The sequence below is a fragment of the Schistocerca gregaria genome, chromosome 11 (assembly GCF_023897955.1).
Source record: "Schistocerca gregaria isolate iqSchGreg1 chromosome 11, iqSchGreg1.2, whole genome shotgun sequence".
NCBI classification, from domain to species: Eukaryota; Metazoa; Arthropoda; class Insecta; order Orthoptera; family Acrididae; genus Schistocerca; species Schistocerca gregaria.
Window position 1 is genome coordinate 68,949,389 of NC_064930.1, and position 23,696 is coordinate 68,973,084.

The 23,696-nt window shown below is 44.6% G+C and overlaps 1 protein-coding gene and 1 non-coding gene across 2 annotated transcripts in view; both read right to left on the reverse strand.

The window, feature by feature from the left end:
- The window catches only part of LOC126295210 (plexin domain-containing protein 1), a 1,111,099-nt gene that overhangs the window by 315,003 nt on the left and 772,400 nt on the right, over nucleotides 1-23,696 (reverse strand). The window lies entirely within an intron of this gene.
- Trnaa-cgc (transfer RNA alanine (anticodon CGC)) lies at nucleotides 3,069-3,141 on the reverse strand. Its single transcript has one exon. It is a non-coding gene; the product is annotated as a tRNA-Ala (tRNA).

The window sequence follows — 23,696 nt, forward strand, 5'->3', positions numbered from 1 at the left end:
TGCTTACGTATGTGTCACCTGTCAGAGTCGTATCTAGACGTATCAGGAGTCCCAAATCACTCCAACTGGACATGCCCCACACCAAGCCTCCACCAGCTTGAACAGTCCCCTGTCGCACTGTCCTGTTGGAAATGCCCGTTGGAATGTGCAATGGCCACCAATGGATGCAAGTGATCAGACAGGATGCTTACGTACGTGTCACCTGCCAGAGTCGTATCTAGACGTATCAGGAGTCCCATATCACTCCAACTGGACATGCCCCACACCAAGCCTCCACCAGCTTGAACAGTCCCCTGTCACACTGTCCTGTTGGAAATGCCCGTTGGAATGTGCAATGGCCACCAATGGGTGCAGGTGATCAGACAGGATGCTTACGTATGTGTCACCTGTCAGAGTCGTATCTAGACATATCAGGAGTCCCATAGCACTCCAACTGGACATTCGCCACACCAAGCCTCCACCAGCTTGAACAGTCCCCTGTTGACATGCAGGGTCCTCGTCATGAGGTTTGTCTCAATACCTGTACGCGTCCATCCACTCGATATAAATTTGAAACGAGACTCGTCCGATCAGCTAACATGTTTCCAATCATCAACAGTTCTATGACAGTGTTGACGGGTCCAGGGAGGCGTAAAGCTTTGTGTTGTGCAGTCAGCAAGGGTACACGAGTGGGTCTTCGGCTCCGAAAGCCAATATCGGTGACGTTTCGATGAAAGGTTCGCACGCTGGCACCTGTTGATGGCCCAGCACTGAAATCTGCAGCAATTTGCGGAATCGTTGCACTACTGCCTTGTTGAACGATTTTCTTCAGTTCTAGTTGGTCTCGTTCTTGCAGGATCTCTTTCCTGTCGCAGCGATGTCGAAGATTTGGTGTTATGCTGGATTCCCGACATTCACGGTACACTCGTGGAATGGTGGTACGGGAAAATCCCCACTTCATCGCTATCTCCGAGACGCTATGTCCCATCGTTCGAACGCCGTCTATAACACTACGTTCAAACTCCTTAAATGTTCATAACCTGCCATTGTAGCAGCAGTAACCTATCTAACAACTGCGCCAGACACTTGTATAGGAGTTGCCGACCGCAACGACGTATTCTCTCTGTTTACATATCTCTGTATTTGAATACTCATTCCTATACCAGTTTCTTTGGTACTTCAGTGTATTAGACGGACTCAGCAGGTAGGATTGTATTAATTAACGACAATAATTCAATTATTTTAATTCAGTTAATGAGAGCAAAGTTCGTATTTGGAGTAATTAAATGCAGACTCACGTTTACTGTATCAAATTACGTTTATGTTTTAAAAATAAATTGGAATTACGCAAAGTAAGTGAGAGCGAATTCCCTCTCAGGGCTCTCACCAAACTGTTTATAAGAAGAGTGGCGAAACTCTTGATTTATAGCAATTAACCTTTCAGTACCAGTAAATTTCTGAGAGGAAGAATGGTACTCCAACTTTCAGGTACTATAAAAAAGAATTTAAGGCACAAATAGCTAAAATGTCTATAGTAAACGTAATTATAATATTTCACTCGAACATTTCATCAAATGAATCACGAATTATTTATTGTAAAGAACATTAAACGAAACGCAAAACCTTTCATTTCTCAGAAGAGGGAAAAATTGAGTTGTTCCACTTAGGCTCTTAAGGGTCATATAATTTTGCAGTTACATTTGGCGATATATGTGAATACTGTCCGAAAATTGTCTCGCGAATACAGTCACTAGCAAAGAAGTAATGAATTAAAACGAGATTCCTGACGTGGCAGTAAGCGATAAAGTTTTTTTTTTTCCTTTCATCGTTTTTCTGAGTTGAGAGAGAGAAAATTTTTGAAATTGTGTGAAAATTTTGTCACAAGTCCCTAAGTGTGCTCGCTCTCAAATACTGGATGAATGTGCCTGAGGAAGACATGGCGGCCGGTCGGTACCGTTGGGCCTTCATGGCCTATTCGGGCGGAGTTTGGCTTTCAGCGCGTCATGAGATACACTTCTTTTTCACCCCTAATCGTTTGATGGTCATGTGGTTCTCACCCCCGAGCGATTCTTTTCAGACAATAAGTGATGTATGTACCAAATGTGGATGAAATCAGTCGAGTAGTTTAGGAGGAGATTTGCAATAAACTTGCATACGTGCATTTTTATAACATGTGTAGATGTATCTAGCAGCTAGCAGTCACACCCAATAACGTCAACAAACGTTAAGAGCTTCTTACGAGAGTAGTTTTCCTTCTTGCATCTGCACTCGTTACAAATGTTCTCGGCTGTTTCTCTCTGGTAGACTGGGCCCGCCTTAAGCATCTGCAAAAGGTCCAGTAGCAGGGGGTCCTATACTTCTAGCGCCCCGCGCAAAACCTTAGAATGTAATTTGAAAACTGTCACCCGTAATTTTGTTATTACAGATAAATTGAAAAAAATAAAGCAAAGTGTTCCTCAAACTATTTTTTTATGTAATGTTATTCAATTATATACCCATTATGACACAACAATAGCCACAGGAGTATGTCTCAGAAAATGCTTGCATCGGAATTGAGGGAACCAGGGGCTGTGATATCGATGCGCTGTAGTAGTCTATATTGTGAACACATGACTATTGCTCATGCGTACATTAAGAGGTGCCCGATTCAATGTTTTACAGCGCCTCTCCGTGCTCTTTCTACTCATTGTTGTGGCTAATAATGACGCATTATATTCTTCAGTCAGCAAGTGTTTCCCACCGAATTGTCATCAGTTTCAACTTACGGTACTCTCACAGTTTTACATCTACAGCTTTACTTTGCAAACCGCCGTGAGATGCAGAGGGTATGACTCATTGTACCAATTATTAGGGTTTCTTCTTGCTCCATTCACGTATGGAGAGTGGGAAGAATGATTGTTTGAATGCCCCTGTGTGTGGTGGTGGTGGTTAGTGTTTAACGTCCCGTTGACAACGAGGTCATTAGAGACGGAGCGCAAGCTCGGGTTAGGGAAGGAGTGGGAAGGAAATCGGCCGTGCCCTTTTCAAAGGAACCATCTTGGCATTTGCCTGAAACGATTTAGGGAAAGCACGGAAAACCTAAATCAGGATGGCGGGAGACGGGATTGAACCGTCGTCCTCCCGAATGCGAGTCCAGTGTGCTAACCACTGCGCCACCTCGCTCGGTCCTGTGTGTGCAGAAATTATTCTAATCTTATCCTCATGATCCCTGTGAGAGTGATAAGAAGGAGTTTGTAGTAAATTCCTAAAGTCACCATTTAAAGCTGGTTCTTGAAATTTTGTTAATAGATTTTCTCACGTTAGTTTGACACTCCCCCATGGATAAACAAACCTGTCACTATTCCTGCTGCCCTTCTCCATATACTAAACCCGGTTACTCCTATCTGCTAAGGGTCCCACACGATTGAACAATTTTTTAGAACCAGTCACACAAGTGATTTGCAAGCAATCTCTTATGTAGACTGGCTGCATTTACCCACTGTTCTACCAAAAAAACTAAGGTCTACCAGTATTGGAACAAAGCAGCTATGACTCCACTTTCCATTGATACCAGATGTATCCAAGATGGCAGCGATGACGTTATGCAAAATGGCGGTGTGTAGACTTGGCAACAGTGCACGAAATCACCCAAGATGGCGTCGAGACGTCATTCAAGATGGCGATTTTTGGCGGGGTTTGAATTTTGGCAGGAAGATAGGCAGTTGGGCTACCTCCTCTAACTTAACCCCCTCCCCCAAAAAAATTGAGGGAAGTTCAAATTCCAACAGGAATCACACCACGGTTATCTCTACTAATGTAAGAAAATCGTGGGAAGATAGGTCACTTGACCTACCTCCGCTAACCTAAGTCATCCGACCACCACCTCTTCCTAGGAACTAGCGTCAGGTTTGAATTTTGATGGTAAAAAAAGGTCAATTCGAGGATCTCTACTATACTAAGAAAATGATGCGAAAGAAAGGACACTTGGACTAACCTAAGTCACCCAACTACCACTTCTTCCTATGAAATGGCGCCAAGTTTGAATTTTGGTGGTAAGCAAAGGTCAATTCGCATATCGCTTCTAAGGTAAGAGAATGGCGTAAAAGAAAGGACACTTGGACTAACCTCAGTCTCCTGACCACCACCTTCTAGAACCTGATGCCAAGTTTCAATTTTGGCAGTAAATAAAGGTCACTTGGGGTTTTGTTACCAACCTAAGAAAATTATGGGAAACAAAGCTCACCTCCACTAACCCAAGTCACCTGGCCGCCACCTCTTCCTAGGAGTTGGTCGGAAAAGGACTCAGCTTGCGCTAGGCTGAGAGAGACAAAGGAGTATACTTTATTTATATCGGAGCAATTTATTTAGGGATAGAGTATATTTATCACAGTGATACAGGACACACACTGTGACATTCCCCACAGCATACACACCTGCAAACTACTCCTACATAACTCATGTATAATGCTCTACACAAGCGCTTGCTAATTCTAAACTGACAAAAATAACGCATTGCACAGCTTACAGACTTGCAAATCACTCGTAAATAATGCAGTACATTTACATCCAGAGAGCCAAACAAGTGGTAAATTGTCAAAAAAGTAACCGATCTAAAAGAATCTGCAAACACGTTCGCTAATTGTCAACTGTCGAAATCATGCTCCAGTATTTATTTAAACAATTAGAGGCAGCACCACCATCTAGTGTCTTCGCCACGAGGTCTGGACTCAAACTGAATTAGTACACAGTACCAGCATCAGAGGGCACTGTCGTTCAAGATGGCGGCCATGACGTCAGGTGATGACGCAAGTACCGTTATTCAAGATGGCGTCAAACAGTGTGTTCTCCACAAGGTCTGGACCTAGTACTCAGTAACACCCCCAGAGAGTGCTGTCGTCCGTTTCGTGACGTAACCCAAGATGGTGACGGGTAAATGGTGGGAAAACGACTCTGCCTTTGCTGGGCTTGAGTCTTTATTTTGCACGCAGTCTCTCCACCACGAGATCTAGAGTCCATCTGACCTAGTACACAGTACTGCCACCAGATGGTGCTGCCATCCCTCCCGTGACATAATCCAAGATGGTGGTCTGTACGGGGAAAATGGCATGAAAATGAGTCAGCCTGGGCTGGTGCTTCTGTTCATTGGATCGTGGCTTTGTGGTTTTTAAATTGCTGGAGGAACTTCCTTCCATTGAAGCTGCCTCACATCTTCCCTGTCAACTATCCAGTTAAGGAATAACAGGTAAGTGATAGCTATTGCTGCAACTACATGTGTGGAATGACACGGATTATGACTCATCACAGACATCGATTACCTTTTTCACATGGATTGTACAGTAGAATACTGCCATTCAAAACCGTCGAACTTGCGCTGTGGTGAGCGTCTGTATGAACGTTGTATTTGGTGAAATTCTCACTTCATAACATTACACTGTAAAGATGGTATCTGTTCTTTCAGACATGTCCAAAAGAACAGCTACCACCTTCATATATACAGGGTGGTCCATTGATAGTGACTGGAGCAAATTTCTCACGAAATAAGCGTCAAACGAAAAGACTACAAAGAACGAAAGTTGTCTAGCTTGAAGGGTGAAACCAGATGGCGCTATGGTTGGCCCGCTAGATGGCGCTGCCATAGGTCAAACGGATATCAACTGCGTTTTTGTATTTGGGAGCCCCCACTTTTATTACATATTCGTGTAGTACGTAAAGAAATATCAGTATTTTAGTTGGACAACTTGTTTGGCTTTGTGATAGATGGCGCTGTAATTGTCACGTACGTGGTATCACGTAACATTCCGCCAGTGCGGACGGTATTTACTTCGTGATACATTACCCGTCTTAAATGGACCGTTTACCAACTGCGGAAAAGGTCGATATCGTGTTGATGCATGCCTGTTGTGATCAAAAAGCCCAGCAGGCGTGTCCTATGTATGCTGCTCGGTATCCTAGACGACATCATCCAAGTGTCCGGACCGTTCGCCGGATAGTTACGTTATTTAAGGAAACAGGAAGTGTTCAGCCACATGTGAAGCGTCAACCACGACCTGCAACAAATGATGATGCCCAAGTAGGTGTTTCACCTGCTGACGAGGTTAATCCGCACATCAGTAGCAGACAAATTGCTTGAGAATGAGTCCCAAAAACGTCGGTGTTGAGAATGCTACATCAACATCGATTGCACCCGTACCATATTTCTATACAGCAGGAATTGCATGGTGACGACTTTGAACGTCGTGTACAGTTCTGCCACTGGGCACAAGAGAAATTACGGACCAGTGGCAGATTTTTTGCACGCGTTCTATTTAGCGACGAAGCGTCATCCACCAACAGCGGTAACGTAAACCGGCATAATATGCACTATTGGGCAACGGAAAATCCACGATGGCTGCGATAAATGGAACACCAGCGACCTTGGCGGGTTAATGTATGGTGTGGCGTTATGGGAGGAAGGACAATTGGCCCCCATTTTATCGATGGCAATCTAAATGGTGCAATGTATGCTGATTTCCTACATAATGTTCTACCAATGTTACTACAAGATGTTTCACTGCATGACAGAATGGTGATGTACTTTCAACGTGATGGATGTCCGGCACATAGCTCGCGTGCAGTTGAAGCGGTACTGAATAGTGTATTTCGTGAGAGGTGGATTGGTCGTCGAAGCACCATACCGTGGCCACACGTTGACCGGATCTGACGTCCCCGGATTTCTTTCTGTGGGGAAAGTTGAAGGATATTTGCTATCGTGATGCACCGACAACGCCTGAAAACATGCGTCAGCGCAATGTCAATGCATGTGCGAACATTACGGAAGGCGATCTACTCACTGTTGAGAGGAATGCCGTTACACCTATTGACAAATGCATTGAGGTTGATGGACAACATTTTGAGCATTTATTGCATTAATGTGGTATTTACAGGTTATCACGCTGTAACAGCATGCATGTGTTCTCAGAATGGTAAGTTGACAAAGATACATGTATTACATTTGAACAACCGAAATAAAATGTTCAGACATACCTACGTTCTGTATTTTAATTTAAAAAACCTACCTGTTACCAACTGTTCGTCTAAAATTGTGAGCCATATGTTTGTGACTCTTACAGCGCCATCTATCACAAAGCGGAAAAAGTGGTCCAACTAAAACATTCATATTTCTTTACGTACTAAACGAATATGTAATAAAAAAATGGGGGTTTCTATTTTAAAAAAACGCAGTTGACATCCGTTTGACCTATGGCAGCGCCATATAGCGGGCCAACCATAGCGCCACCTGGTTTCCCTCGTCAATCTAGACAAGTTTCGTTCTTTGTAGTTTTTTCGTTTGACGCTTATTTCGTAAGATATTTGGCCCGGTCGCGAGCAATGGACCACCCTGTATATATTCGAAGATGGTATCTGTTGTTTCGGAGCTGTCCGAATGAGTACAATAGGCTATGAATATAGCGCATGACAATAAGTTGGGGCCGGCCGAAGTGGCCGAGCGGTTCTAGGCGCTACAGTCTGGAACTGCGCGACCGCTGCTATCGCAGGTTCGAATCCTGCCTCGGGCATGGATGTGTGTGATGTCCTTAGGTTAGTTAGGTTTAAGTAGTTCTAAGTTCTAGGGGACTGATGACTTCAGAAGTTTAGTCCCATAGTGATCAGAGCCATTTGAACCATTTGAACAAGTTGGGAATGTGGGTCTCACGGGAGGCGTGCAAGAGATGAATCCCCGCAGTCGCGCTATCCTCTGTGTCCTGCCATGTAAGCAGGAAAGCCCAAGTTCGACTCCCGGTCGGGGCACACATTTTCAACTGTCCCTGTTGACTTATACCAATTCCTGTGTGCAGCTGAGGGTATTCATGTTATCCTTACTTCACATGGCTTTGTACAAAATAACAGTCAAGTCGGCCTCTCGGGAATTGTATACTGTCCCAGAAATAGTCAACGCTCGCTTTCTTGATGTCTCAGCTTGTATGCACGGAAATTATTGCCCTAACAGAACCTGTTTACGAAAATAACGCCGAATGCAGTCTTCCTCACGGACCTAACGTTGTACCCAGTCCATCACGTGTTACCCTTCCTGTTTGCAACACACACAAACGTTAACTCCGCTATGTAGAGGCTCCTATAACCCAGCTCAAACGATGTGAACGAATCGAGCATTATAATTGCCTCTTATCGAATTTACCTGCCGAATTACTGATGCCGCCGGTATCGAAGCACCATCAGCCCTTTTTTTTCCCCTTCTGCAGACGATACTTTCAGCGGCATTAAACTATTTTACACCGGTCAACATATTGCAACGAAGCTAAACCTCGCAAAGTGCCAGACATATCGTCAAATACGGAAAGAATCTTACTCATTTACACTGCTCTTCCACCGAGGACATGAGCTTGAATATTAGTTCTACAAATTCGGGATCGTTTCCCCTTGGCGCAAACACGTTACTTTTTCTGCTCCAAACCTGCTTCCTTGCTTGCTCGCTTTTCTACGCACATCTCTAGACTTGGGGATTACAAAAACACGTGTATTCTTTCGCATGGGCCTTCATAATATTATACCATTTTCGCGTTACTTCGCGATATCAAGCACTAGGTAGTATCCTACCGATGGCTAGCGCAACCTAATTCCCAAGATATAGACGGGAAGTTATTTCTCTACAAACCCCAAACTTCAGCGAGGTTCAACATGCTGTAAATCACTGAGTAACTACAGACAAATAGAGGAAACTGACATTTCCACTCTCGAATACCGATGTCGGTGATGTACCAGATTCCAAATCATTACTATAATTTACAAGCCAAATAAGGCCTTTCCGATGTCTAGACAACAGGCAAACGTGTCTTCCACATGCCAGATGTACAGACCACAATTGATCTTCTCCCAACTAAATGAAGGCGGGAGGGAATAACAATCCAGAGTAAACGCACCTCCATACACAATCTTCTCAAATTTCCACTTGATCACAAAAGCCACCCAACACATACTAAGTATTAGTTCACTATTCAGTCGTCTACAGGATGGCAAAGTTAACTCAGATACATTCCTACACTCCAACAGGCCTTTGCATTGAGACGGCTGCTGCCATTAGAGTGAAATGTGAATCATTCCCACCACAGGCCATGCATACACGGAATCATTCTAGAAAACTAGATACATTTATGTTTTATCATTATACTTACAATTAAATGTTACGATTGTGGTCTCAATTGAACGCCATTCGACAACGGGCGGAATATCAGAAATACACCCTGCTGTCGGCAGTGGCTCTGGAAATAGAAATATCACTACATTTCTTATAACTTTACATTTTATTCCCTTTGCTATCACAGGACTTCAAGTCAAATCGATACCCTCCTTATGACTGGACATAGCCATTTCTGTTCCACAAACACATATTTTATAAACCTGAGAGTCAAATGCAAGCATATGACGCATCCCCTACGTCAACAAGCCAGGGGTCATTGACCTGAGCAGCAGGTGATGGCGGCAGCTCAGCTATGAGTCAGCTATGAGTCAGCACCTTTGGTACTGTTGTCTGCGTAAATAATGCATACCCTGTACTGCCGATGGTGTGGATCATATTGGTGAGCTGTAACTAAGAGTCCAAGGGTTCGTGTTCATGCAACATCATTGTGCCAGAATGAGATTATCACTCTGCAGCGGAGTGTGCGCTGATATGAAACTTCCTGGCAGATTAAAACTGTGTGCCGGACCGAGACTCGAACTCGTGACCTTTACCTTTAGCGGGCAAGTGCTCTACCGTCTGAGCTACTCAAGCACGACTCACGCCCCGTCCTCACAGCTTTACTTCTGCCAGTATCTCGTCTCCTACCTTCCAGACTTTACAGAAGCTCTCCTGCAAACCTTGCAGAACTACGAGGTGCATTCCAGTTCTGAGACCTCCGATTTTTTTTCCTAATTAACTACTCACCCAAAATAGATGAAACTGGCGTTACTTCTCGACGTAATCGCCCTGCAGACGTACACATTTTTCACAACGCTGACGCCATGGTTCCATGGCAGCGGCGGAGGCTTCTTTAGGGGTCTGTTTTGACCACTGGAAAACCGCTGAGGCAATAGCGGCACGGCTGGTGAATGTGCGGCCACGGAGAGTGTCTTTGGTTGTTGGAAAAAGCCAAAAGTCACTAGAAGCCAGGTCAGGTGAGTACCGAGCATGAGGAATCACTTCAGAGTTGTTATCACGAAGAAACTGTTGCGTAGCATTAGCTCAATGTGCGGGTGCGTTGTCTCGGTGAAACAGCACACGCGCAGCCCTTCCCGGACGTTTTTGTTGCAGTGCAGGAAGGAATTTGTTGTTCAAAACATTTTCGTAGGGTGTACCTGTTACCGTAGTGCCCTTTGGAACGCAATGGATAAGGATTACGCCCTCGCTGTCCCACAACATGGACACCATCATATTTTCAGCACTGGCGGTTACCCGAAATTTTTTTGGTGGCGATGAATCTGTGTGCTTCCATTCAGCTGACTGGCGCTTTGTTTCTGGATTGACAAATGGCGCATCCACATCTCATCCATTGTCACAACCGACGAAAAGAAAGTCCCATTCGTGCTGTCGTTGCGCGTCAACATTGCTCGGCAACATGCCACACGGGCAGCCGTGTGGTCGTCCGTCAGCATTCGTGGCACCCACCTGGATGACACTTTTCGCATTTTCAGGTCGTCATGCAGGTTTGTGTGCACAGAACCCACAGGAATGCCAACTCTGGAGGCGATCTGTTCGACAGTCATTAGGCGATCCCCCAAAACAATTCTCTCCACTTTCTCGATCACGTCGTCCGATCGGCTTGTGCAAGCCCGAGGTTGTTTCGGTTTGTTGTCACACGATATTGTGCCTTCATTAACCTGTCGCACCCACGAACGCACTTTCGACACATCCGTAACTCCATCACCACACGTCTCCTTCAACTGTCGATGAATTTCAATTGGTTTCACACCACGCAAATTCAGAAAACGAATGACTGCACGCTGTTCGAGTAAGGAAAACGTCGCCATTTTAAGTACACTCCTGGAAATTGAAATAAGAACACCGTGAATTCATTGTCCCAGGAAGGGGAAACTTTATTGACACATTCCTGGGGTCAGATACATCACATGATCACACTGACAGAACCACAGGCACATAGACACAGGCAACAGAGCATGCACAATGTCGGCACTAGTACAGTGTATATCCACCTTTCGCAGCAATGCAGGATGCTATTCTCCCATGGAGACGATCGTAGAGATGCTGGTTGTAGTCCTGTTGAACGGCTTGCCATGCCATTTCCACCTGGCGCTTCAGTTGGACCAGCTTTCGTGCTGGACGCTTCATCCAGTCCCAAACATGCTCAATGGGGGACAGATCCGGAGATCTTGCTGGCCAGGGTAGTTGACTTACACCTTCTAGAGCACGTTGGGTGGCACGGGATACATGCGGATGTGCACTGTCCTGTTGGAACAGCAAGTTCCCTTGCCGGTCTAGGAATGGTAGAACGATGGCTTCGATGACGGTTTGCATGTACTGTGCACTATTCAGTGTCCCCTCGACGATCACCAGAGGTGTACGACCAGTGTAGGAGATCGCTCCCCACACCATGATGCTAGGTGTTGGCCCTGTGTGCCTCGGTCGTATGCAGTCCTGATTGTGGCGCTCACCTGCACGGCGCCAAACACGCATACGACCATCATTGGCACCGAGGCAGAAGCAACTCTCATCGCTGAAGACGACACGTCTCCATTCGTCCCTCCATTCACGCCTGTCGCGACACCACTGGAGGCGGGCTGCACGATGTTGGGACGTGAGCGGAAGACGGCCTAACGGTGTGCGGGACCGTAGCCCAGCTTCATGGAGACGGTTGCGAATGGTCCTCGCCGATACCCCAGGAGCAACAGTGTCCCTAATTTGCTGGGAAGTGGCGGTGCGGTCCCCTACGGCACTGCGTAGGATCTTACGGTCTTGGCGTGCATCCGTGCGTCGCTGCGGTCCGGTCCCAGGTCGATGGGCACGTGCACCTTCCGCCGACCACTGGCGACAACATCGATGTACTGTGGAGACCTCACGCCCCACGTGTTGAGCAATTCGGCGGTATGTCCACCCGGCCTCCTGCAAGCCCACTATACGCCCTCGCTCAAAGTCCGTCAACTGCACATACGGTTCACGTCCACACTGTCGCGGCATGCTACCAGTGTTAAAGACTGCGATGGAGCTCCGTATGCCACGGCAAACTGGCTGACACTGACGGCGGCGGTGCACAAATGCTGCGCAGCTAGCGCCATTCGACGGCCAACACCGCGGTTCCTGGTGTGTCCGCTGTGCCGTGCGTGTGATCATTGCTTGTACAGCCCTCTCGCAGTGTCCGGAGCAAGTATGGTGGGTCTGACACACCGGTGTCAATGTCTTCTTTTTTCCATTTCCAGGAGTGTATTTAAAACAGTTTTCATCCTCGCCGCTGGCGGTAAAATTCCATCTGCTGTACGGTGCCTCCATCTCTGGGACGTATTGACAATGAACGCGACCTCGTTTTAAAACAATGCGCATGTTTCTATCTCTTTCCAGTCTGGAGAAAAAAAAAATCGGAGGCCTTAGAACTTGAATGCACCCCGTACTACGAAGTATAATACTGACCGAAAATCAACGATGAGTGGACATCTCTCTTAGGTTTTTCTTGTGATTGCTACCACTGTGTCTTAGAAAGAGAGACGTAATCGACCAGATGTGAAAAAAAGCCCAATCTCAACAACTACTGCATGTTACTGTCACAAGCGATCTTCATTCTACAGGTGCACACAATTACTAAGTTAAAAGTTGTACCCACTTTACGAATCGAGGTACGACATTACCTCTGAATGAGGTGATTTTTTTTCTGGACAAATACCATGACGATGATTGTAGGAATGTGTATTATCAGATTAACGCGTAGCCTACAATGCAACCTTGTGATAAAATTACCACATTCTGAAAGTGATTCAACTAAACAACAGTATGTAAGTGGTATTTGTGATTCCCTCACACCGCCCCAGCTACATAATTCTATAGTATTTTTATGGCATTCTGTCTCGAGACCATATCAGAGGTTCTGCAATGTACCCAATGAGTTACAGGCAATGACTGATTGAGAAGGAACACGAGCAGTAGCAGTAGATGTATGTACTGATTGAGCTCGTAAGAAAATGTACACTAGCTTCTCAGATCTGTAATGTTATGCTATCCGCTAGAAATGATGTCCATGATTTGGAATTGGGTCTTTCCATTCAAGCACATACCTGTGTTGGATCCTATTGACAATTCCTTTAATGATTACAACCGCTATTCAATCATATTTATGGCACTCTTATATCTCCAACGAGTCACCTTTCCCCAACCTAGCTGTTACAGTAAAATTCCAACATGCAACTGCCCCCATTTCTACAGCTTTCCACATGTGATCGTTACAGTTTAAGACGGAACTGAGCAGAAGTCAGAGAGACATATCCACCACCTTCTGCAACACATGTAGAAACAGAAACACCTGATTTACTGCAACAGGACCGTGTCTTGACCATTCAGTGGAAATGCGCGCAATGTGGTACGTCTCCAAACTAGATAGAGATACTACAGCCTCTAACATTACAGGACATATTGGGACGTATTGAAGTATTCGATACTGTAGACTTTTAGGGGATGTCGATACAGATATGCAAAATGTAAAGGGAAACTTTGGTGATGTTTAAATATTGTACTGTGTCAATATTAGGACATTTTGCACAGAAAGAACAAAGATAGAATTAATGTAAATATATATTAGTGTTAGTAACCTATTTTCATTCAATTTTGTAATTATATTTCATTTTGTAAAAGAAAGACTCACTGTTTGCTGTAGCTCTGATTAATTGTATAAATTATCAGTTTTGAGCTAAATTATATCGTATAATATGGACAAGATACTTTTAAAAACTCACCAGCTAAAGAGAAAGTCTGTAAATGAACGTTTAATGCACACTTCTGGAACTTTCTATGGAGAAATTCTATATTATGATCGCAAAAATACGAAAACTTGTGAAAACTGTTTCGTAACCTAATTTCGAAAGACGATTTGTATCAAGAAATATTGCTAAAAAGATTTATTTACGTTTTGAAACACGATTTAAATTATTTTACATATAAATAGTTGTTCTAAATCACTCAAGAAATATCCAGAATCAAATGTCAAGATATTTCTGGAAACATCGGTACAAATCTGGTGAAGGTTATCCAGAAGCTGGTAGAAAAATGTTATAAAATCTATTTGGAAATTATGCTTGTAAGAATTTATATGTACTGATCCTTTTACTTACTTTAATCTGTACTAAAATTCTGTAATGTCTAATTTAGTTTTAAGTCGTGAATTGCTATCGTATTGTAAACAAAACATTGTCAAAGACTCTCATTGTTTGGAAAGATATTAATACACCTAGGAGTTGTCAGTGGCCAGTTCGGATGTGCAGTGCGGTTAGCTCTGAGAGTCAGTTGTTGAGTCTGTCAGTTCTGTTTTGTAAATAAACGTCTGTAATGAAGAATTACTTGTTGTCGTCAGTATGAACTCAAGACCTTTTGCACGAAGCAGACACCTCCTAATGCAACGTTTTAATTTGGTTGAGGAAGATGGGATCGCTATAAGTGCAAAGAAATTGAAGTGGAACGTTTTAATTTGGTGTTGAGGAGCTGAAATGTTATAAGCCCAAACCAGATCCGCGTCTATTCAAATCAGTCAGCCCAACATGCTGTCACCGTTATTCTCTACCCCCGAAAAGAGAAAAAAACTACAGTTCGAAGGTGATTCACGGGCTCTACGTTTAGACTCGTCAATCAGATTGACGGAATAGCTCATGGCTCTACATTCCCTTCTACTGATTCCTCATATTGCACTCATGTACACGATCAGTGTTTCGGTGCTATCCACCCCAGAAGGTGCTGTCCATCGACCAAAGCTTTTTCCCCAACTCAGACAAGCGATATCATTATACGGTATCCAACAGTGTGCCAGTGTATGGATAGGATGGAAAAGACACCATAGGCATACTCTAATAATGAGGACCACAATTGATAACGTGAACAATTTTAGCAATTTCACAGTAACTTCAACACCAGCCAACGATGTGACAGCATGTTTCCTCAGTTTCACTATCATAGCTAAACCACCCCCTCTACACTTTGCCAATATCATTGTGAACATGGATATATGACTGTGCAGTGCGTCCATTCTCGAACACATAAATCATCAAAGTATACCAGACTGCAATCCACATATTTCTATCACCTCGAGCATGGTGTTTAATTTACGGACTATTTCTCTGCGTATGGGAGTCACAGAGCATTCTCGCTGTCCTGGGGTACAATTACAGAGTGACAGACCCTCCTCCAAGTGCCATTGGCCAACTCGCCTTCCAGCACCGTTAGCGAATTAATCTCCATCCGATCAGAAGAAGACAGCTACTCTCCACGTTTCGTGAATGAATGGAGCTTTCCGAGTCCTCACCAATCTCAAAATGCATCCATGTCAAGGACCTTAGCACTCCTTATCGATGTTTAGCAACAGGTTTCAAAGTGCCGTGATGTAATAGCAGACAGTTAACAAGAACAGGAAACGAATGATTTTTATGCGCTTTGGAACTCCACATGGAGTGCGGCATGCTGAAAAGCTTCAGAAAGAATAATTTCACAGGGAAGTGATGACGGATATAAGCCTTAAACCTATCGTCGTAAATTTACAATCAGACCGTTCGGAAACATATCCAGACAGAAGTGACGGTGGTATTGCGATGTACACTTTGGAACAAAGTAATAATATTTCTTAGTTTCAAAGACTCGTAGTCTAAAAAATGGGTTTGTCAACGTATCAGTTGCATACATGATAATGAGAACTTCCTAGGCTTTTTGATTAGGACATTGTACCCTTCCCCCCCTCCCCCCCCCTGAACCATGGAACCATGGACCTTGCCGTTGGTGGGGAGCCTTGCAGCCTCAACTATACAGACAGCTGTACAGTAGGTGCAACCACAACGGAGGGGTATCTGTTGAGAGGCCACACAAACGTGTGGGTCCTGAAGAGGGGCAGCAGCCTTTTCAGTAGTTGCAAGGGCAACAGTCTGGATGATTGATCTGGCCTTGTAACATTAACCAAAACGGCCTTGCTGTCCTGGTACTACGAAAGGCTGAAAGCAAGGGGAGACTACGGCTGTAATTTTTCCCAAGGGCATGCAGTTTTACTGTATGATTAAATGATGATGGCGTCCTCTTGGGTAAAATATTGCGGAGGTAAAATAGTCCCCCATTCGGATCACCGGGCGGGGACTACTCAAGAGGATATCGTTATCAGGAGAAAGAAAACTGGCGTTCTGTGGATCGGAGCGTGGAATGTCAGATCCCTTAATCGGGCAGGTAGGTTAGAAAATCTAAAAAGGGAAATGAATAGGTTAAAGTTAGATATAGTGGGAATTAGTGAAGTTCAGTGGCAGGAGGAACAAGACTTCTGGTCAGGTGACTACAGGGTTATAAACACAAAATCAATTAGGGGTAATGCAGGAGTAGGTTTAATAATGAATAGGAAAATAGGAGTGTGTGTAAGCTACTACAAACAGCATAGTGAACGCATTATTGTGGCCAAGATAAATACGAAGCCCACACCTACTACAGTAGTACAAGTTTATATGCCAACTAGCTCTGTAGATGACGAAGAAATTGAAGAAATGTACGATGAAATAAAAGAAATTATTCAGATAGTGAAGGGAGACGAAAATTTGACAGTCATGAGTGACTGGAATTCGGTAGTAGGAAAAGGGAGAGAAGGAATCGTAGTAGGTGAATATGGATTGGGGCTAAGAAATGACAGAGGAACCCGCCTGGAAGAATTTTGCACAGAGCACAACTTAATCATAGCTAACACTTGGTTTAAGAATCATGAAAGAAGGTTGTGTACATGGAAGAATCCTGGAGATACTAAAAGGTATCAGATAGATTATATAATGGTAACACAGAGATTTAGGAACCAGGTTTTAAATTGGAAGACATTTCCAGGGGAAGATGTGGACTCTGACCACAAGCTATTGGTTATGACATGTAGATTAAAACTGAAGAAATTGCAAAAAGGTGGGAACTTAAGGAGATGGGACCTGGATAAACTGAAAGAACCAGAGGTTGTACAGTTTCAGGGAGAGCATAAGGGAACAATTGACAAGAATGGGGGAAAGAAATACAGTAGAAGAAGAATGGGTAGCTTTTAGATTTGAAATAGTGAAGGCGGCAGAGAATCAAGTAGGTAAAAAGACGAAGACTAGTACAAATCCTTGGGTAACAGAAGAAATATTGAATTTAATTGATGAAAGGAGAAAATATAAAAATGCAATAAATGAAGCAGGCAAAAAGGAATACAAACGTCTCAAAAATTAGATTGACAGAAAGTGCAAAATGGCTAAGCAGGAATGGCTAGAGGACAAATGTAGGGATGTAGAGGCTTATCTCACTAGGGGTAAGATAGATACTGCCTACAGGAAAATTAAAGAGACCTTTGGAGAAAAGAGAGCCACTTGTATGAATATCAAGAGCTCAGATGGAAACCCACTTCTAAGCAAAGAGGGGAAAGCAGAAAGGTGGAAGCAGTATATAGAGGTCTATACAACGGCGATGTACTTGAGGACAATATTATGGAAATGGAAGAGGATGTAGATGAATATGAAATGGGAGATAAGATACTGTGTGAAGAGTTTGACAGAGCACTCGAAGACCTAAGTCAAAACAAGGCCCCGGGAGTAGACAAAATTCCATTGGAACTACTAACGGGCTTTGGAGGGCCAGTCCTGACAAAACTCTACCATCTGGTGAGCAAGATGTACGAGACAGGCGAAATACCCTCAGACTTCAAGAAGAATATAATAATTCCAATCCCAAAGAAAGCAAGTGTTGGCAGATGTGAAAACTACTGAACTACCAGTTTAATAAGCCACGGCTGCAAAATACTAACGCGAATTCTTTACAGTGGAATGGAAAAACTGGTAGAAGCCGACCTCGGGGAAGATCAGTTAGGATTCCGTAAAAATGTTGGAACACGTGAGGCAATACTGACCTTACGACTTATCTTAGAAAGGCAAACCTACTCAGAAAGGCAAACCTACCTTTAAACCTACCTTTCTAGCATTTGTAGACTTGGAGAAAGCTTTTGACAATATTGACTGGAATACTCTCTTTAAAATTCTAAAGGTGGCAGGGGTAAAATACCGGGAGCGAAAGGCTATTTACAATTTCTACAGAAACCAGACTGCAGTTATAAGAGTTGAGGGGCATGAAAGGGAAGCAGTGATTGGGAAGGGAGTGAGACAGGGTTGTAGCCTCTCCCCGATGTTATTCAATCTGTATATTGAGCAAGCAATAAAGGAAACAAAAGAAAAATCTGGAGAAGGTATTAAAATCCAGGGAGAAGAAATAAAAACTTTGAGGTTCGCCGATGACATTGTAATTCTGTCAGAGACAGCAAAGGACTTGGAAGAGCAGTTGAATGGAATGGAGAGTGTCTTGAAAGGAAGGTATAAGATGAACATCAACAAAAGCAAAACGAAGATAATGGAATGTAGTCGAATTAAGTCGGGTGATGCTGAGGGTATTAGATTAGGAAATGATAAACTTAAAGTGGTAAAGGAATTTTGCTATTTGGGGAGCAAAATAACTGATGATGGCCGAAGTAGAGAGGATATAAAATGTGGACTGGCAATGGCAAGGAAAGCATTTGTAAAGAAGAGAAATTTGTTAACATCGAGTATCGATTTAAGTGTCAGGAAGTCGTTTCTGAAAGTATTTGTATGGAGTGTAGGCATGTATGGAAGTGAAAGATGGACAATAAATAGTTTGTACAAGAAGAGAATAGAGGCTTTCGAAATGTGGTGCGACAGAAGAATGTTGACGATTAGGTGGGTAGATCACGTAACTAATGAGGAAGTATTGAATAGGATTGGGGAGAAGAGAAGTTTGTGGCACAACTTGAGTAGAAGGAGGGATCGGTTGGTAGGACATTTCCTTAAGCATCAAGGGATCACAAATTTAGCATTGGAGGGCAGTGTGGCGGGTAAAAATCGCAAAGGGAGACCAAGAGATGAATACACTAAGCAAATTGAGAAGGATGTAGGCTGTAGTAGGTACTGGGAGATGAAAGAGCTTGCACAGGATAGAGTAGCATGGGGAGCTGCATCAAATCTGTCTCTGGACTCAAGAGAACAACAACAACAACATGCATTAATCTACAGTGACCCACATCCCTGTGCTCGAAAACTGGCAAATGTGATAGACGGTGGTCATTCCTACCAACGTACTGCATGCTCTCAGCTAAAATCACAAAAAATCTTCGGATGACTATATGTACATCTCCACCTACTCGTCATAAAGTGATCGTAAACAACACCGACCATTCGTAGGCTGTATCCACACTGGTGACAGGAAATGGTGTCTTTATGCTGACATAAGGAAAAGAAGGTCCAAGCAAAGCAGAGCTGTGCACATCCACAAAAGATGTGAACAGAAATGGTACGTCGAACCACGAGGTAACACTGCTGACATTTATCGTTAACTGGCCGGCTGATGTGTCCGAGCGGTTGTAGGCGCTTCAGTCTGGAACAGCGCGACTGCTACGGTCGCAGGTTCGAATCCTGCCTCGGGCATGGATGTGTGTGATGTCCTTAGGTTAACTAGGTTTAAGTAGTTCTGAGTTCTAGGGGACTGATGACCTCAGAAGTTAAGTCCCATACTGCTCAGAGCCATTTGAACCATAACCGCTGATAGTCGATGCTGCTGCAAACGTCGTCGAACTGTTCGTGCAGATGGTTGTTGTCTTGCAAACGTCCCCATCTGTTGACTCAGGGATCGAGACGTGGCTGCACGATCCGTTACAGCCGTGCGGATAAGATGCCTGTCATCTCGACTGCTAGTGATACGAGGCCGTTGGGATCCAGCACGGCGTTCCGTGTTACCCTCCTGAGCCCTCCGATTCCATATTCTGCTAACAGTCATTGGATCTCGACCAGCGTGAGCGGCAATGTCGCGATACGATCAACCGCAATCGCGATAGGCTACAATCTGACCTTTACCAAAGTCGGAAACGTGATGGGACGCATTTCTCCTCCTTACACGAGGCATCACAACAACGTTTCACCAGGCAACGCCGCTCAACTGCTGTTTGTGTCTGAGAAATCGGTTGGAAACTTTCCTCATGTCAGGACGTTGTAGGTGTCGCCCTAGGCGAATGCTCTGAAAAGCTAATCATTTGCATATCACAGCATCTTCTTCCTGTCGGTTAAATTTGGCGTCTGTATCACATCTTCGCGATGTAGCAATTTTAATGGTCAGTTGTGTATATACAAACTTTAAGGAACGAAAAGTATTACTTCATTCTTTATTTTACATTTAATAATTGACCACACATGTTGTACAACCTTCAGCTTAGCACATGGTTACTTTAAATGTTCAAAACGTTCACCGTTGGCGGCTATACACATAACAGAACGACGAGCGTTACAGTGAAGATCGCTGCACGTGTCGCTGTAATCTCCTGGCGAAGTTCCTCCAGCGTGCTTGGCTTACGTCGAGAGATGTTATCTTTTACAGTTCCCCACAATTAAGAGTCCATCTGGCGACCGTGGAGGGAACTCAATGGGCCCTCTTCGTCAAATCTGATTGCCCCGGAAAACTATCATCCAAGAAAGCTTGTACAGCTAGATGGTGGTGTGCTGACGCACCATCCTGTTGGTAGAAGACCTCTTCATCAGCTCCATAAAGCACAAGTACACCTGGCAAAATTGATGTGCGTATCATTTCCAGGTACACTTCTCCAGTGACAGTAGATCAAAGCTAAAGGGTCCTTCTAAGCCCCTAGCTGATAGTCCACATTACACACCAATCCCTGGTGGGTTGACAGCTTTATCCACATAAACACGCAGATTTTATGGTGCCCAGTACACACTGTTATTTCGTTTCACGGTTCCATTAAGTTTAAATTGTGCCTCGTCAGTCCACACTACCTTCGTCCAAATTGTTCGCCATCAGTTACCATTTGCTGGTACCATCACAAAATTGCATTAGGTGATCCTCATCATTAATCGTGCAATGTAAACTTTCCACTTTGTACACTCCTGGAAATGGAAAAAAGAACACATGGACACCGGTGTGTCAGACCTACCATACTTGCTCCGGACACTGCGAGAGGGCTGTACAAGCAATGATCACACGCACGGCACAGCGGACACACCAGGAACCGCAGTGTTGGCCGTCGAATGGCGCTAGCTGCGCAGCATTTGTGCACCGCCGTCGTCAGTGTCAGCCAGTTTGCCGTGGCATACGGAGCTCCATCGCAGTCTTTAACACTGGTAGCATGCTGCGACAGCGTGGACGTGAACCGTATGTGCAGTTGACGGACTTTGAGCGAGGGCGTATAGTGGGGATGCGGGAGGCCGGGTGGACGTACCGCCGAATTGCTCAACACGTGGGGCGTGAGGTCTCCACAGTACATCGATGTTGTCGCCAGTGGTCGGCGGAAGGTGCACGTGCCCGTCGACCTGGGACCGGACCGCAGCAACGCACGGATGCACGCCGAGACCGTAGGATCCTACGCAGTGCCGTAGGGGACCGCACCGCCACTTCCCAGCAAATTAGGGACACTGTTGCTCCTGGGGTATCGGCGAGGACCATTCGCAACCGTCTCCATGAAGCTGGGCTACGGTCCCGCACACCGTTAGGCCGTCTTCCGCTCACGCCCCAACATCGTGCAGCCCGCCTCCAGTGGTGTCACGACAGGCGTGAATGGAGGGACGAATGGAGACGTGTCGTCTTCAGCGATGAGAGTCGCTCCTGCCTTGGTGCCAATGATGGTCGTATGCGTGTTTGGCGCCGTGCAGGTGAGCGCCACAATCAGGACTGCATACGACCGAGGCACACAGGGCCAACACCCGGCATCATGGTGTGGGGAGCGATCTCCTACACTGGCCTTACACCTCTGGTGATCGTCGAGGGGACTCTGAATAGTGCACGGTACATGCAAACCGTCATCGAACCCATCGTTCTACCATTCCTAGACCGGCAAGGGAACTTGCTGTTCCAACAGGACAATGTACGTCCGCATGTATCCCGTGTCACCCAACGTGCTCTAGAAGGTGTAAGTCATCTACCCTGGCCAGCAAGATCTCCGGATCTGTCCTCCATTGAGCATGTTTGGGACTGGATGAAGCTTCGTCTCATGCGGTCTGCATGTCCAGCACGAACGCTGGTCCAACTGAGGCGCCAGGTGGAAATGGCATGGCAAGCCGTTCCACAGGACTATATCCAGCATCTCTACGATCGTCTCCATGGGAGAATAGCAGCCTGCACTGCTGCGAAAGGTGGATATACACTGTACTAGTGCCGACATTGTGCATGCTCTGTTGCCTGTGTGTATGTGCCTGTGGGTCTGTCAGTGTGATCATGTGATGTATGTGACCCCAGGAATGTGTCAATAAAGTTTCTCCTTCCTGGGACAATGAATTCACGGTGTTCTTATTTCAATTTCCAGGAGTGTAGAATTCTTCGTACACTTGTACTTCTAACCTCCACTTCTCGTTCACATTGCATAGCAGACTTCTGTGGAGAGTTAACAAACGTTTCCACCACGAGAGCCGACGAAGCAGGACTTGTAGCTCTACGCCGTCTTCCTGATCTTCCTTCGTGAATATCACAAATCGTTCCAAGCAATTCGAACTTTTCAGTGATGTGTTTCATTATTAGGCGGGTTGGCGGTTCTGTTTCAAACTCCCGCCTCCACTGACGTCATTATCAAACCTGAAAAACCACTTCACAATACATTTTCGTTGCTCGAATTTCAAGCCATCTTGTTTTCTCAGAGATGAAAGTACTAACATCTGTTGAGCCAAAGACCATACTGCAACATACTCGTACTCAAATCGAACGACAGGATCGATATGTCGATAGAGCCTGACAAAATTTATGTGGCGGACTCTGTTTTATTGATGACTAAACTATCTTTTATGTGTATCTGTTGTGTTTATCATTCGTTGAAAAAAAAAAAAAAAACGCTACCAACTTATACACCAACCCAATACTTATGTTTACTTTGGAATTAGAATGAATAAACATTCAGATACGTGAACAGACCTGTAGTTTCTTTACACAGCCATTGGCATGTGGAAGGTGTCGGAAATGAAGGGACTGATTGACCTTCTGTCATTTGTAAAGTTCGACATTAACGTCATTACAATGAACTTTAGGTGGCCATTTGAATAATATAACATAACTTCTTAATGATGCAACTGGCTGATCTGGCACATAAGTTCTTCGAAGTCAACTATTTGGGCATAATACACTGATCCCAGCCTTGTTTCTGGTTGTGACTCAAAACGATCTGATTACTAACGAATCCCTTCCTTTCTAGAGCCTTTCCGTATGCACCTGTCAAGCAACACGAACATGATAAGATTACACTTGACATATGAACTTTATTTTCTCAGAGATAAGATGGACGCAATTAGACAGGCACGTAATATTCTTCCTTTCGTTTTACTGAAAATTGGTCAGCCGCATTTTATGTTATTTTCTACACTTCCAAACATGCTGGCAGCCAATGAAATTTTATCAACGGTGAATCCCATCGTTGGCCCAAGCTATCATAAAGTTTACTCCAGTAGCTGCCAATACTCGACTTTCAGTAGATACATCACTAAAAGTCTTAGCTGTTGTCAAACGGGCGCACAGCAAGTTACAATTC